Genomic DNA, 16,339 nt, shown 5'->3' on the forward strand with positions numbered 1-16,339 from the left:
ATTATTGATTGTACCATTTACTTATGTATTTTTCTCCTTTAAATTTTCATATATTAATTAGTTAAAAACTTGAATATAGTTTTTTTTTTTACATATTTTAATCTTTTTTTAATATCTTATTATTTCTATTCTTAAATATTATTAAAAATGTTCAAGAAAAATCATCGTTTGTATTTTTCACGGAAAAGAAAGAATTTGGGAAAAAAATAATTATGTATATATTTAGTTTTTTGAGGAAAAAATAAATTTTTTTAATGCTAATTTTTTTCCAATACTCATCTTTGATATGATACCCAAGTATCATTCTCATACCCACCTCCCCCTTGGATATGAGAAACCCATACCTCATGGGTTTGAGGTATGGGTATTAAATTACAAAAATAGTGAACCAAACACAACTAAACCCATACCTTATACCTACAATGTTTGAAACAAACACTCCCCTAGAGGGTTGCCGTCAGTTTAGGAGGTCGTGGGTTTATGCGTGATACTGTGATAGGATCCATATTCCATAGTAGTGCTTGAGCAAGTAGGTTTTATCTAAAACGTTTGTAACCCGAATTTTTTTGGTAACTACTTTTAAACTCGTACAAAAAAATGCACGGGCGAAACGGGCGTGTGTTTTTAAAAGTTATGATATTTTAAATGGTTTTATTGGATATACTATTGAGTTTATTTATGGTATAAATACATACTAAATTTAGATGGAGGATAATAATTTTGTGATGGGTGCGTATTAAAAATAAGGGTTTTTTGTGAAAAACTACCTTATATTTAAGTGTATTTATAAAAATATTACCTTATATTATTTTTCTTGCTTTAGAGTACCATTATTTTCTCTTTTTTTTGTCAAAAACTACATATGCTGAAACTATGGCGAGATTTGATCGATTTAGCAACATTAACCTATCCCACATGATTTTGATAACATCAAACAACAATGACCAACCGCGTCCAACCCATAATTTAACTTTACCTAAGCAAAATTTATGTTTTCACATTTCAGTAATAATTACGAACATCTACTGAAGTTAACCGTAAGTCCGTAAGTACATTACGACTTACCAAAATCGTGCCTAAGCAAGATTAAAACATAAAAGAGTCAAGGGAGATAGGTTTAAGCCGGAAAACTGACCAAATTTGTCTAGATTCTTAGTGTATGTAGTTATTGACCAAGAATAAAGAAAACAAAGGTAGTAGAAAACAAAAAAATAATGTAAGGTAGTCTTTTTACAAATACCTCTAAATATAAGGTAGTTTTTGACAAAAAAAATCCTAAAAATAAAGGGAACAATAAAATTAGAATAAATATTAGTTTTAAGCTAACTATTAATTCATTTAACTGGGCCGAATATACAACTTAATCCATAGTCCATTATTATACCCTATATCAACTCATTTATAAAGATCCGCATATATCATAATTTAAAACCCTAAAGCTCCTTCACCTACGGCACCATTTTTTCCATATGCTTGCTACATGCCTCTCTCATACCCCCCTCTTCCTTCATCAGTTCATCACTCCATCATCTTTATTGAAATCTTAAACCAATCAGGCAATGTCATTTACATCTTTAATGCAATCTCCAACTTTTTTTTTATTTAGTTTTACAATTTCTTAAGCACAAATGATATCTACATAGTATAAAAGCCAAGTTTTTTCTTTGCTTCCCATTGACTGATGGAATTGAAAACACTTTTTTTTTAGTAGGGACTCCCATGTTCATTGTAGCTATTTAATTACTCTCTCTCTCTCTCTCTCTCTCTCTCTCTCTCTCTCTCTCTTATATTCAGTTTGTGTTTGTTTTGCATTTCTTTCTCTCTTTTTCATGGGTGACAACTGAGTTCATCGTATTTTGAGGAAAAAAATTCGAAAAAAAAAAAATATATATATATATAAAAGTCACTTAAATACAAATATATGAAAGAATTAGTAAAAAAATTAAAAAAAAACATATAATTCAAACTTGATCTTAGTAAAATAAACTCATTAATTAACTAGATTAATAAATACAACTCAGAAACAACCTAATTTTTTTTTTATAATCAAATTAGTAAGACATCATAAGAAAACATTAAATACCATATTTATTCAAACCTTAGTGAAATAATGTGAATGAAAAGAGATAGAAATGAGGAAATTAGAGTTTTCATCATTTAATAGAAAAATAAAGTTTAAAAAAAATCAAATGTATTCATTAAAATTACTGAAATTGAAAAAAAAAATCTAAAAACCTGAAAATAAAGTAAATTTCCATAAATTTTTGAGACTTCAAATTAATGGTTAGAAAGAAAAAAAAAATTAATTGTTAAAATTCGTTAAATAGAAAAAAAAAACAGAATTGTTTTCATAAAAAAAATAAAAAATTATTGAACCAGAAAAATATGGCCAAAAAAATTCACCCAAGTTTTTTAAAATTGAAATAGAATCATACAAGAAAAATTTAGGAAGGATGAGGAGAGAGAGTTCAACTGGCGCACCAATAATCTTGAAGAGGCGATAGTTTTGAGGTGAGACGGAAGTGTAATGAGAAGTAGGTGAAATATAAGAGGGCAGGATTTTGGCAGTGGTAGGGTTATATGTTTGACACTTTGAGGCAACAAAATTTATGAAGAATGAGGATACATGGAGGGTTATGAGGTTACTTGCCTTATGAATATTGGAGGTCATGAGTCAAATAATTGGGTTTATAATTCTTTCGGTTAAATAAAATGCGGGTTTGCCCATATTAGGAATATTGACTAAGCCATATTAATTAACATAACTTTTAATCTCATTTTAAGTAATATAAAATGACTATTTGGAACATATTCATACAATTTGTTTTTGTTACGTATGGTGTTAGATTTGTCTTCAGTTAGTCTCCCTTAAAATGAAAGTATCTCGCCTTAACATTAAAACGGATAAGTACCATTTCATTTGAGTATATAAGACAAATCTAAATCTTTTACTTTTAACCAATTCTTATTACTTGTCCCAGTAACCTTAAAATGGCAATACTCGGGCTAGATCGAGCAATTTGGATTCCACGTGTATTATTATGTGGTTATTTTTGGCATTTTTTTTTATAATTATTCACATCAAGTCGCCTATAAACGAGCTTAATCAATTCATTATAGTTGCATTCGGATTATGCAAGTCGGGTTAATTTAGATTACGTTAAACAGATTGGCCATGTCGAGATAAAATATGGGTAAAAATAAATAGGGGTCGAATCATAGTTAGAATACGGGTTAAAAATAGTCTGCCACACATTTCGTTTACCAATTTTTACATTCTCTTAAATTAAAAATATGACTTATAGTCAAAAATTTTAAATGCCATAATATAATACTTGATTGTGGATTTTCTGACAATAAAATATATGTTCAACAAAATTTAACAATGTAGACCGTGTAATTTTTGCACGAGAGTTTTGTTAGGTTGATAATAAACAAACCCTAAAGAATAATTACACGTGTTATATATGTAATAAGTCTAATAACTAACTACGGAGTACATTATTATTAACATAATTAATAAATTATTTTCTTAATGGCCTTTTTTAATAACAAATCCTATTGCTAGTGAGACATGTAATTGAACCCTACTTGGATTCGAAAAATGAAAAAGGTATATATATACACAATAATAAAACAAAATCATCATAACAACATACTACTAATACGTATACCATCAACTAAAAAACATACTATTATTACAACAAGTTCCACTACCATGAATTCAACCAGTTCCAGTTCCGTCTCATACAAGACTCACGACTTACCAGTTGGTTACGTCTTCAATCCAGACGAAGATGAAATATATTCCTACTTCATCCCTAATAGAATTCTTAAAGCTCGACCAATGCACGGAGTTGAAGAACTTGATCTTTACGAGAAATCACCCGATGCCCTATTCGGGACACGTGACCCAGCTAAACATATTTACTTATTTACAAGACAAAAGAAAGAGAAGGAGACTCATACCCGGGTTAGACGTACGGCTGGAGGCGGTACGTGGCTAGGTCAGAAGCCTATACCTTGTCGTAGAGTGTTTAATGGCAAGGAGATTACGGTTGGTACGATGAGGCAGTTTACGTATAAAGGTGGAAAAGAAGAGTGGATCATGCATGAATATTGTGTTGAAGATAAGTTTCTTAATTACATGATTGATGGAGCTAATCCCAATGTAAGTATACCTTGTTTTTTTAGTGTTTTTATGCCCCAGTCAATTATTTACATTTAATTTAATTAAAGTAAAGTAAATAAATTGATCTTGAGACGGAAAGATCTAGTACATATGTTTACGTTTGGAGTTTTCCTTCTTATTACATTCTTTGATTTGTTCATGCACATATGTAATCGATGGTGGGAAGCTAGGGTTTTGCTCCACTAATCTTGGTGTTTGAATATTTTTCGAATCTATATTAATATTTTTATTTGGTTCTCTTGATTTATTATTATAAATAATAATAATATTATTATTATTACCTTTTTGATGTAAACGCAATTATTATTATTATTATTATTATTATTATTATTATTATTATTATTATTATTATTATTATTGATGGGGCATATTCTGCACCCGCTGACCAAGTCAACATATTGAGCAAGGTCAAAGATATCCACAAGCAAGTCAACGACTTAGATGCCTAACCGACGTGTCTGTCGGCTGTCTCTTGTGCCTCTACCTGGGACAACTAGCCGGTAGGGGCACATATCCGCGAACTCATATCCAAGACCCCTCGGCGGCGAGCCAACAGGGCCCGCCGGTCTGCCATGGGTCCCTCGGCCGAGGGTAGATCAGTCTTTCCACCTGCTAGCCACTTGGCCACTTGGCCACTACGTGACAAAAGGTGAAAGTTTATAAATACTCCTCAACCCTCATTGAGGAGAGGATCCACAATTTAACCTAAGAATCACTATTCATCTGGTAATATCTTCCTTATCTCTCTACAAAATATACTTCGCCAAGTAACAACAACTTATCTCTTAAGTTTACTGACTTGAGCGTCGGAGTGAGTTCGCTCGGTGCAAAGTCGAGCCCTCAGTTTGTTCATTGTTTCAGGAGACCGAAAAGAGGATTCAATCAAAGACGTCATTCTACAAGCACGGGTGGTGACAAATAACTGCTCTGGAATTACACCCGGAACAATTGGCGCCGTCTGTGGGGAAAGATACTAGAAGCTAGTCACATTCATTCCCAAACAAAAAAAAAAACACAAAAAAAAAACCCACCCAAAAAGCTAAGAAGATGTCGAAACAACAAGAGGTATTCGTGACTGACGAAACCGAATTCTACCAAGATGACACCGTCCACAATTCTGGGGTTGCGCAGCCCTCCACCGGCCGAGTAATTCAATCGGAGTACGGGATGCCAATAATACCGATCGCCACGCCACGCCGACCAGTCACCATCATGGGACATGTGGTTGATGCAGCAAAACTGAAGCTACTCCTGGACCTAATTGGTAGTACGCCGGCTCACACTGTCACACCGACAAGAGCGGCGGAACCCGTCCAGGAGACCAGGGCCCAGAATGTGACTCCAAAATACTTGAACGGAGCACTGGAGGAAGCTGGCCCTGTCAAGACGCCGGGGGATCCCAGAGTGCTAGTGGTAGACCTGAGTCCTTCCCGCACTCGCGGGAGGACGGCGCGCCGCCGCAGCACCGACGAGGCATGCCCCAGAGGAGTGAAAGAAGTCCGACTCACCAGAGTCGGAGAAGAAGTCCGACTCACCAGAGTCGGAGAAGAAGCCCGACTCACCAGAGTCGGAGAAGAAGCCTTTCCCGCCACGGGGAGAGGAGCCGGACCAAGGATATGAGGAGCCGATCGCCGCGTGTCATTCGACACGTGGTCAGACAGCCCCTCGATGCCTACGTCCTAGAGGTCCCGGTGCCGACTAAGCTAAAGTTGCCACCCATATCATACAAAGTAGAAGGCGACCCAACCGATCACGCCGCGGCTTTCGAGTCTCACATGTCGGTGTGGGAGCAACCTGATGAGGTTTGGTGTCGAGTCTTCCCTACGACTCTGCAGGGGATGGCACAAAGTTGGTACAAGGGGCTACCCGATGGGTCGATATACTGTTACGCCGACCTAAGGGACACATTCCTAGCCCAGTATTCTTGCAATAAGAGGAGGGTCGTCGAGACATCGGACCTCCTGACCATCAGACAGGAGGGAGGCGAGTCTCTCCGGAGTTATGTGAAGAGGTTCGACGCCAAGGTTCAGCAGATTCGTGAGCTGAACAGCGAACTGGCGGCCTTCGCACTGATGAAAGGCCTCCCAAGAGGGGACTTAAAAAACGAGCTCATCAAGTGCGGCGGCCTAAACTTAGACTCCGCCAGGAAGATGGCCGACCAAGCCATAAAGGTGGAGGACTATCACAAAACCTGGGTAGGCCCCAGTGAGGCCGGGCACTCAGAGAGAAAGAGCCGCCGGGAGGACAACCCGGACGAAGGACGCCGTGACAATAATAGGTCACGGTCTGACAGATCTGCCAGGAAGCAGAACTCGGCGGGCGCCGGGGGGAGTTCAGGACCGTACTACCAGAAACGGTTCAGTGGCCATACCCCCCTGGTCGTATCTGCCGCCGAGGTCTTCGCCCTGAGCAAGAACGAGGGCCAGAAGTGGGAAAGGCCCCCCAGGCCGAAGGGGGACGGTGACACGAGCCAAGATCGTGAGTACCACGGCCACACCGGTCACCTTATCGACAACTCGCCGCATCCAAGAATGCCATTGAAGAGCTGATCCGGAAGGGGAGCCTCGGCAAGTATGTTGCCAAAGGCCAAAAGACTGAGGCCGGCGGTTCAAATAAGAAATCCTTCTTTGAACGGATAGGAGTGATCCATGTTGTCATCGGGGGCAACGAGAACGGTGGGTCCGCTCATGGGCACAAACGGCACCTGAACGAGCTGTATCAGGCCATCAACTTTGTGCCCAAAACAGCGATCCCCGCTTCCAACGTCCCCGATATGACTATTGGGAAGAAGGACTACGAGGGAGTCATCGCCCCTCACAAATGACCCCACTTGTAGTCCACTTAGACATATCCAACCACCTGGTCAAGAGGTGCCCGATTGACACAGCGCCTACACGAACATCATGTTCGGGGAGTGCTTTCTCACCTCGGTCCCGAAGGTTGAAGACTTGAGCCCCTGCACCAATCCGTTGTACAGTTTTTCCGGGGCCGGCCTGGTACCCCTGGGGTTGATCAGATTGCCAGTGATGTTCGGCGAGGGAGATGCGGCTAAGAATGTCCTAGCTGAGTTCGTGGTCATCGACGGCTCGTCCGCCTACAACGTTCTCATAGGCCGAGTCACTCTGAGCGAGGCCGACGCAGTGATGTCCATCCGGGCCCTGACACTGATGTATGTCTCGGACCGGGGGGAAGCGCATAAGCTCGTCTCCAAGGACGAGAAGGACGAGGTGGTCAACATCCAGATATCTGCCAGAGGGTGCAACATGCAATCCCTCAAAGTGGCAAAGAAGTCCGAGAAGGGGAAAAGCCCATCCTTACAACAGGAGAGCGACCTCATGGATGCAACTGACGGCTAACTGGGAAGGTCCCTACAAAGTGGTTGAAGAAATGAGGCCGGGTACATACCGGCTGACAGACATGGAGGGCGTGCCTTTGATGAGCCATTGGAACACTGACAATCTCGGGAAATACTTTGTATAGCGGCGGAGGTGCCCAAGACAACTGTGGGCACCCCGACGCATGTTTATATCTAATGAAGAATCGTCCAAGTTTTCCATTAAAGTGTTCATTTCCCCCCATAGTCACTATCAAGAAGCAGACGCCACGGCAGTCACCCCAAGAGGTAGACGCCACGGCAGTCACCCCAAGAGGTAGACGCCACGGCAGTCACTCCAAGAGGTAGACGCCACGGCAGTCACTATCAAGAAATAGACGCCATGGCAGTCACCCCAAGAAGTAGACGCCACGGCAGTCACCCCAAGAGGTAGACGCCACGGCAGTCACTCCAAGAGGTAGACGCCACGGCAGTCACCCCAAGAAGTAGACGCCACGGCAGTCACCCCAAGAGGTAGACGCCACGGCAGTCACTCCAAGAGGTAGACGCCACGGTAGTCACTATCAGGAAGCAGACGTCACGGCAGTCACTACCAGTGCAGTTGATACTCGCGAAAGCGATCAACATGCCTTAGAAACGTTAAACACAGTTGAGATACGCACTCTAAACTACCTCGGCCAGGCCGAGGCAGAAACAAAAGAAGCGCTCAATTAATAACGTAAGAAGACAACTTAGACGAAGACAAGAAAAGACCTCGGCCAAGCCAGAGGCAAAATAAGCAAACTCTTATTAAAAATGATAACAGGTTACAAGTGAGGAGAATACAGACGACGGCCGTCCCCATAGGGATAAGCCAAAACGCAACCTACCAAAGTTTTACAAAAGCAAGGAAAAGGAAAGCAAAAGGTTACAGACATATCGTTTAAAGCGCCGAAAAATGGCAGGGAGGAAAGGCTTAATAATTGGCTCCCGAACAGCTGAAGCTATCCGAGACGCCGGGTGAGCCTGGTGACGACCGCCCGCCTCCCTATGCATGTTGCTGATTGCCATCAGCAGCGTTAGCAGCATCATCTTTGATGGGCGACCCAGAAGCTGTCTTGGCAGTCTCAGCTCCAGCAGCCTCAGCCTCAGCTTTCTTGGCAGCCTCAGCCTCAGCTGCCTTCATCCTCTCGGCTTCCTCCTTGGCCGCCTTAGTCTTCTCAGCAAGGGCTGCCTTCTCCGCGGCCGCCTCTTCCTCCTTCTTCACCCTTACCTCCTCCTTGGCCTTCTCCTCCGCGGCTTTCTCCTTAGCTTCGAGCTTATCATCAAACAGCTCGTCAAATTTGTCCCACGGAAAGGAGCCATCAAGAGGGAAGAGCTCCCCAATCACTTCCCCGGCAGCTTCTTCGGCCAGGTCCCGGTATTGGGCGCACATGTTAGGGAGGATAACGGTTTGGAACGTCTCAATGTCCTCCTCCCTTTGGGCGATGATAGCATCCTTGTTCCGAACCACCTTCCCCTGGGCCTGAAACATGCCCCTCCATTCGTCCCTCTGCTTAATATAAAGGTCGGCGTGCTTCTGAACGAGGTCACGCCCCTCCAAAGCCTTAGCGGCTTCAGGCCGCCGCAGCCTCGGCCTTGGCTCTCTCAAAGAAGGACTTCCTTTTCAGCGTCCTCCCGAGTTTTCTCTCGGACGGACGCCTCTCGCCTCGCCTTGGCCCTCTCAGCTTCCTTGTTCGCAGCGTCGAGTTCGAGCCTGAGCCGCTCGAGCTGTGGGGCAGCTTCAGCAATGGCCTTCTCTTGCTCCACAATTAGAGCACCGACCGTATCAACCCACTTCGACAGCAACCTGGCCAAACTTAGGCCCTCCGACTTAATCTGTAAGGGGGTAGGCTGAGGGTAGGAGGTGACAACGGTGGCATCTTGACCACTTGCTGCGCGCAGCTTTCTTCTCGGCACGCCGTTCAATAGCGTGACCGGTAGACGGCAGCGGTTGATCTGCAAAAAATTCAATTAAAGCATCCGTGTCAACATACATGGACATACCAGAGAGCCTGTCATCAGGAACGCCTAATGAACCGGCTAAGCCTGAGCCACAGGATAGATCTGTACCATGCTTGGCTTTCTTGCTCGGAGGACGCATTTCCTTGCCGGCAGCAGTTGCAGCAGTAGCAGCGGAAGCATTAGCAGCAGGGGTAGGCTCTTTCCTCTTACGGACAAGGGGAGATCCCTCCGCATCGGAGTCCCCCCCATTGGTGATGTCAACTATCACTACCGTCTCCTTCTGGATTGAAGGGATGGGAGGTGGAACTGATGTCGACGCCGTCGCCGCCGAAGACTTTGTTTTCCGCGTTCGGCGCGGCATGTTACTAGCAACCTTCGCCTGGGCCGCCTCCACATTCAAGCCTTTCAGCTGCTGATCCATGAGATCATTCGGCGACGTCCTGCGATCACGGGCCAGAGCCTTAGGATGCAAATCAGCAACGGTCTTATCCTTGTGCAGCCCCATTCTCCGGAGGATATCCTCAGACAGGTCCGGTCCAAAGTGGTCTGCAAAGGAAACAAAGCAAGAGTTAAGTAGAAGAAGTAAATCAAAATTCAAGAAACAAAACATTGAGAGCGAGAGATGGGCCTCACAAATGACCCCACTCACCCCGTGCTAGGGCCGGTATGAGGTCGACATGGCGAGCAGCTCATCCTGAAGAATGATCTCGTTGGGGAATCCATCTTTTCGGCACCCCACTCTTGTCCGCCTCAAAAAGCCTCATCGACAGCTTCTCATCCGCACTAAGAGGGACCTTTCTGGCGTCCATCTTAAGCTTACTCCGGGTGACCCATTTGTCATGCTCCGCCTTAGTCTCGCACCGCAAATTAACTTGTGCTTTGGAAGGACCGGGCAGCGGATAGTCATCCGGCACCTCAACATACACCCACCGATCTTTCCAGTCCTTGCGGAGGAAAGCTTATCAACGGAGACGTAACCCGCTCCATTTGCACGCTTGTACCATCCGACGGCCAGAAATGACGGCGAAGGTGGTGAAGCCGACGGAATAAATTAACCGTTGGGACCTCCCCCTTGAAGAGACAGAGCCGCACAAAGCCGACTATGGTTCTAATAGCCAACGGGTGCGGTGGGCCACGGCGACGTTCATGGCTCTAATGATGGCCATAACGTAATCATTCAAATGAAACCGGAGCCCGTACTCCAGGTGTCGGATGTATACGCCGGTGCAACCCGGGGGAGGGCAACAGACGGCCCGACCCTCCTCAGGGATAACAATTTTGTATCCCCCGCCGAAGTAGAAATGGCCCTCGAAAAGTGTTTCGCGGAAGTGGCGAACTTATGGGTCCAAGCACGGTCGGGCGAGGACCTTACAAGGGTCGTCGTGATCCATGATGTACTTGCCTCCCCCTCATTAGGACGAGCCCTTTCAAAGATCATCATCGTCATCATCAACATCATCATCATCCTCCCAACCCTCCAAAGCTTTTGGATCAACTTCGGGAGAAGGAGACCTAGGGCCCCCAGACCTTATCGGGATGGCGTCTAGTATCTCCTCCTCATCAAGACGCAATGGGGAACCCCCCCGACGCACGGTTACTAGGTCCGGCATCAGCAGAAGACATGGTAGCAACAATTACTTAACAAAATAAGAGATTGAGAAAAATTTTGTTTGTTTACCTTGAAGAAAAGCACTAGCCGAAGTAACGACTTTGAAGATTAGAAGAGAAAGAAGCCCTTGAAAGTTTAGAGAGAAGAAAATTTTAGAGAAAATGAAATTGGTGGCCAATTTCAGGGACTAACGCCCTATTTATAGGGGAAAGCCCATGAAGAAGGACCAATCAGGGGCACACCCATGAAACGTCGACCAATCGGCGAACATACACGTGTCGGACATGCAACCACGGAATGTCAATCGTTGCAACAGTTGAACGTCAATCAATGCAACAGGGACCAAGCGTCTTCAACACGCCCCTTCATATCTCTCTGCCTATTCATCTTCCTCAACAAATTCCTAAGTATCTGTCTCTCCGCCGGCCACATGATCAACCAAGCTAGGTAGCACGGCCGGGGCAATCAAAAACAACCGGCACTCTCAACCCTGGTCTCGGCTAGCGTCACTTTCTTTTCCACATCGGATGCCCTTTACACATCCATGTGGAGGGGGGATATGGTACGGCCTAAGCAGAACCAAGCCGAGGTAGACAAAGCCGGGGCAGAAAAATTTTTACTTGCGCAGAATACGCTCAACACTCATCGAAGGTCCATACCACGGCATAGACTACGCTGGGGGAAAATTGATGGGGCATATTCTGCACCCGCTGACCAAGTCAACATATTGAGCAAGGTCAAATATATCCACAAGCAAGTCAACGACTTAGACAGTCTAACCGACGTAGCCCGTCGGCCTGTCTCTTGTGCCTCAGGACTCTACCGACAACTAGCCGGTAGGGGCACATATCCGCGAACTCATATCCAAGACCCCTCGGCGGCGAGCCAACAGGGCCCCGCCGGTCGCCTTGGGTCCCTCAGCCGAGGGTAGATCAGTCTTTCCACCTGCTAGCCACTTGGCCACTACGTGACAAAAGGTGAAAGTCTATAAATACTCCTCAACCCTCATTGAGGAGAGGATCCACAATTTAACCTAAGAATCACTATTCATCTGGTAATATCTTCCTTATCTCTCTACAAAATATACTTCGCCAAGTAACAACAACTTATCTCTTAAGTTTACTGACTTGAGCGTCGGAGTGAGTTCGCTCGGTGCAAAGCCGAGCCCTCAGTTTGTTCATTGTTTCAGGAGACCGAAAGGAGGATTCAATCAAAGACGTCATTCTACAAGCACGGGTGGTGACAAATAACTGCTCTGGAATTACACCCGGAACAATTATTATTATTATTATTATTATTATTATTATTATTATTATTATTATTATTATTATTATTATTATTATTATTATTACCTTTTTCATGTAAACGCAATTATTATTATTATTATTATTATTATTATTATTATTATTATTATTATTATTATTATTATTATTATTATTATTTACCGAGTATCATATTAATTTTTTAGTCTAAGTTCAAATTTAGCTCATCACAAATACTTTTGATTTGGTTTTCTTGATTTCTTTGTTTATTTACATAATTTAATTATTATATGGAACATGTTATTCCTATGCTATTGTTATATGATGTACAACGACATTATTATTGAGAACTTGATTAATTTTGGTATCGAAAACTAAACGGTTTTTTTTTGTGTGTGTTTGATAACAGCCGGAGAACATCGTCTTGTGTCATATATATAATAAGAAAGCGTAGAAGGGCAATGAAATTAGAAGAAATAATGAAGAAATCAACCAACAAAAGAAAAGGAAGAGGAATTCTAACAATTATGAAGACAACCAGGAAAAAGTTGATGATGGATTTAATAACAATGGTGTTTCAAGTGTGCAAAAGCAAGAGGAGAATACAATGTGGATGACTAATTACAACAATGTTCCTCAGCCTCTTTTACCCGAACCACTATCCGAACCACAAACATATGATCAGTCCAATGTCAACCAAGCTCACGATCTCGTGCCCCAAGGTGAAGACGATTTCATGCAACAATTTCTGATGGAAAATTTCGATAAGATGTCATTACCAGAAAATGACATAGTTATACAAGATTTCATGAATGATTGCGGCAATGGCGATAATAATGGGTTTATTGTACAAGAGCCGGTGTATTGTCCGTCCGTCGACAGCGGATACATATTACGAAGTCGGGAATGACGGGTTTTCACTTGTAGATTTGATGATGAATTATTGAATTGGCAAAAGTTGACATATATACAAGACCTGAAAATAATTATGATCGATTATGGCTGTAAAATACTTCGATAATTTGCATTCAAATGAAGAATGAGGTATTTGGAATGATTGTAGTTAAGTTTATTGCATTATTAGTTTACATTAGTATGAGTACAACGATTTTGTTATGTATACATTGCCAAATTATATATACATTGATTTCTCATTTATTTGATCAATATTTTGAAATGGACTATCCGTTTATAATGAGACTAATTGTTTTGTAATAATCATTATAAATTTGAATCCCATTTAAGAAAAACTTCCGCATTAACACAGTTTATACCATACCACACTTACTTCACTACTTGTATTCTCAACTCTTAGTCTCATCGACACTTCCACCACATTTTCAAATTTTGAGAAAATATGGACCGTATCACTGTAAGAGTCGCTACTCAAAGATTCTAAGTCTCTAAGAGCAGATTAGATTCTTTATCATATTCTCGTTTCTCTTCTTATGTTTCATTACTTTTATGTTATGACAATTTGCATAGTAAGTGTGATTACGCAATTTTGGCGTGTCTGAGCGTCGTGGGCCACATTCTTTATATTATTCTCGTGTTTCAATTTATATTTTATTACCTTATATTATTACTCATTTGCCCCAAACCGGTTCGTAACTAAATGAGTCATTTATTTTGTCAAATAAAAATTCTTGGATGGATCCAATTTGGGACGTTTGTGCTTTGTTTTAATATTCTAATAATCAAAAATTAAAAAAAAAAGTCTTACAATATGAAACTTTAAATATTAAAAACGTCAAATAAAAATTATTGGATATATCTACACTAGCTTATACCCTAAGCCCTAATGAATAACATACACATATTATATATAAAAATATAAAAATATAAAAATATAATAATATACTCCATAACTAACTACTCCGTATATAATTAACATAATAAATTAATAATTTCTTGTCTTAAATAGATTTTGTTTAATAACTAACACCTCCGTAACTAACTAGAAACCTACTTCATCCCTAATTACCAGTTCGACGAACTCTAGTAAAAAAAAGTTCCACCACCACCATGGATTCGGCGAATTCTAATTCCGTCTCATACAAGACTCATAAAATACCACCTAGTTACGTATTCAAGCCGAACGAAGACATAATATATTCATACTTCATCCCTACAAGAATTTTGTCTAGGAAACCCGTGCTCGGAGTTGAAGAAATCGACATTTACGGTGACAAATCACCCGATGCCCTGTTCGGGAAACGTGACGACCCAAGTAAACACATTTACTTATTTACAAGACTAAAGAAAGAGAAGGAGACCCTGAAGAGTTTATGGATTCAAGTACCTAAGAGGGGGAGGGGGTAAATTAGGTACTATTTTAAAAATTTCAACTTGAACTTTATTGGATTAAAGTAAGTTGCTTGATGATGTGGAATATAAGTGAATACATCGATTAATATTGAAGGATTAAACGAGTATTAAAAGGTGTGTACTTGCTAAAGCCTGAAGATAACAATGGTCCTGACTGTTGCTATTTGTCTTAGCGTATGGAGTACAAGCTACAGAAGGAATGTGACAGTATGGAGAACTGTTACTCAAGAGTGAAGCAAATAACAAAACTAAACAATATAAAAGCAGCGGAATAAAAGCAAGTGAAGATCAAACAAGAGATTTTTGAATTGGTTCAGCAAAAACTCAAGTGCCTACGTCCAATCTACTTTTTATTAATTAATTTTAGTGATCTACTCTGACTACTAAAAAACCCGTACAATAAAAAGAACTCGCAACCTACTCCGGTTGCCACACAAGTTCAAGGACTACTCCGTCCTAGAACAAAACAACTCGCAACCTACTCCGGTTGCCAAAGAGTCAAAGGACTACTCCGTCCTAAAACTCTACACTCTAACTTAGAACGTTTATGGATCAAGTTTCCACGGACTGATTCTTAACAAGAATTGATATGGACAACTTACAAGATCAAACGGTTCATAAGTGAGAGAGTTTAATACTTAAAGCAATAGTGGTTATGATTGTAACACTTGAAGACTTTTGAAAGCTTTGCAAAATAATACAATGGTTTTAAACTTTGAAAATAATTTTGCAAACTTAAATAAATTCTCAGAAAAAAGTTTTAAGGAAAAATGAGAAAAGACACTCCTTATATAGAGAGGGTAAGCAAGATAGATGAGCTAGGGTTTTGAAGGTCAAAGGTCTTCACATGTGATGAAGACTAACTCTTTCCCAAACTTGCACAAAAGAGAGCACTCTTTCAAGAAGCAAAAGAAGAAAAGAAGGTTTGTAATTATCCAAAATAAGCATTTGAAACAAAGAGTGGAAAACAAGTCATAACATGACAAGCTTGTACAAAAATGGCATAAAGCAAACTTTGTTTTATAAAAGACCAAGGAAACAAATTGGCACAAAGAAGGAAACAATTTGAATTGATAATTAACTAAACCTTTTTTTCTACAAACCCAACTCTTTAAAAGGAGATCTGAAATTCATCATTTAAATCCGAGCCATTTAAAAAGATAAAAAAAAATTCGAATTGAGTTTCAAATGTTACGGACCATGGTAACAATCCAGGCTATTGTTACTTGTAAGAGTAACAATAGCCTTGACTGTTGTTATTGCTTTTAAATACTCTACTCCCTAACTTGTACATTAGATGACACAAATGACTCTAAACTTTGGGTGATCAACAATTCAACACATCTTAATCCAAGCTTGATTTGTTCATAAAACCTGAAAAGGTAAACTAAGAGAACACGTGTTAAATGGGCATGTTATCATCAATCAAAGGAACCCAGCATACCCATAACCGAGTTAAATGTAGCGCCGGAGACGGTTCTTGGAAATGGAGGAAGCCTACAGTTGTTGTTCGAGAGATTAATTGCAAGGAGATTAAAATTGGTACGAAGAGGCCGTTTACGTACAATGGTGGAAAACAAGAGTGGATCATGTACGAATATTGTATTGAAGATGATTTTCTTAATTATTTG

At 41.3% G+C, this 16,339-nt stretch overlaps 1 pseudogene; it reads left to right on the forward strand.

The window, feature by feature from the left end:
- The first annotated feature begins 1,159 nt into the window (after nucleotides 1-1,159).
- On the forward strand, nucleotides 1,160-14,983 carry LOC141613112 (NAC domain-containing protein 67-like; annotated as a pseudogene).
- The last annotated feature ends 1,356 nt before the right edge of the window (nucleotides 14,984-16,339 follow it).

This window comes from Silene latifolia, chromosome 11 (assembly GCF_048544455.1).
Source record: "Silene latifolia isolate original U9 population chromosome 11, ASM4854445v1, whole genome shotgun sequence".
NCBI classification, from domain to species: domain Eukaryota; kingdom Viridiplantae; phylum Streptophyta; class Magnoliopsida; order Caryophyllales; family Caryophyllaceae; genus Silene; species Silene latifolia.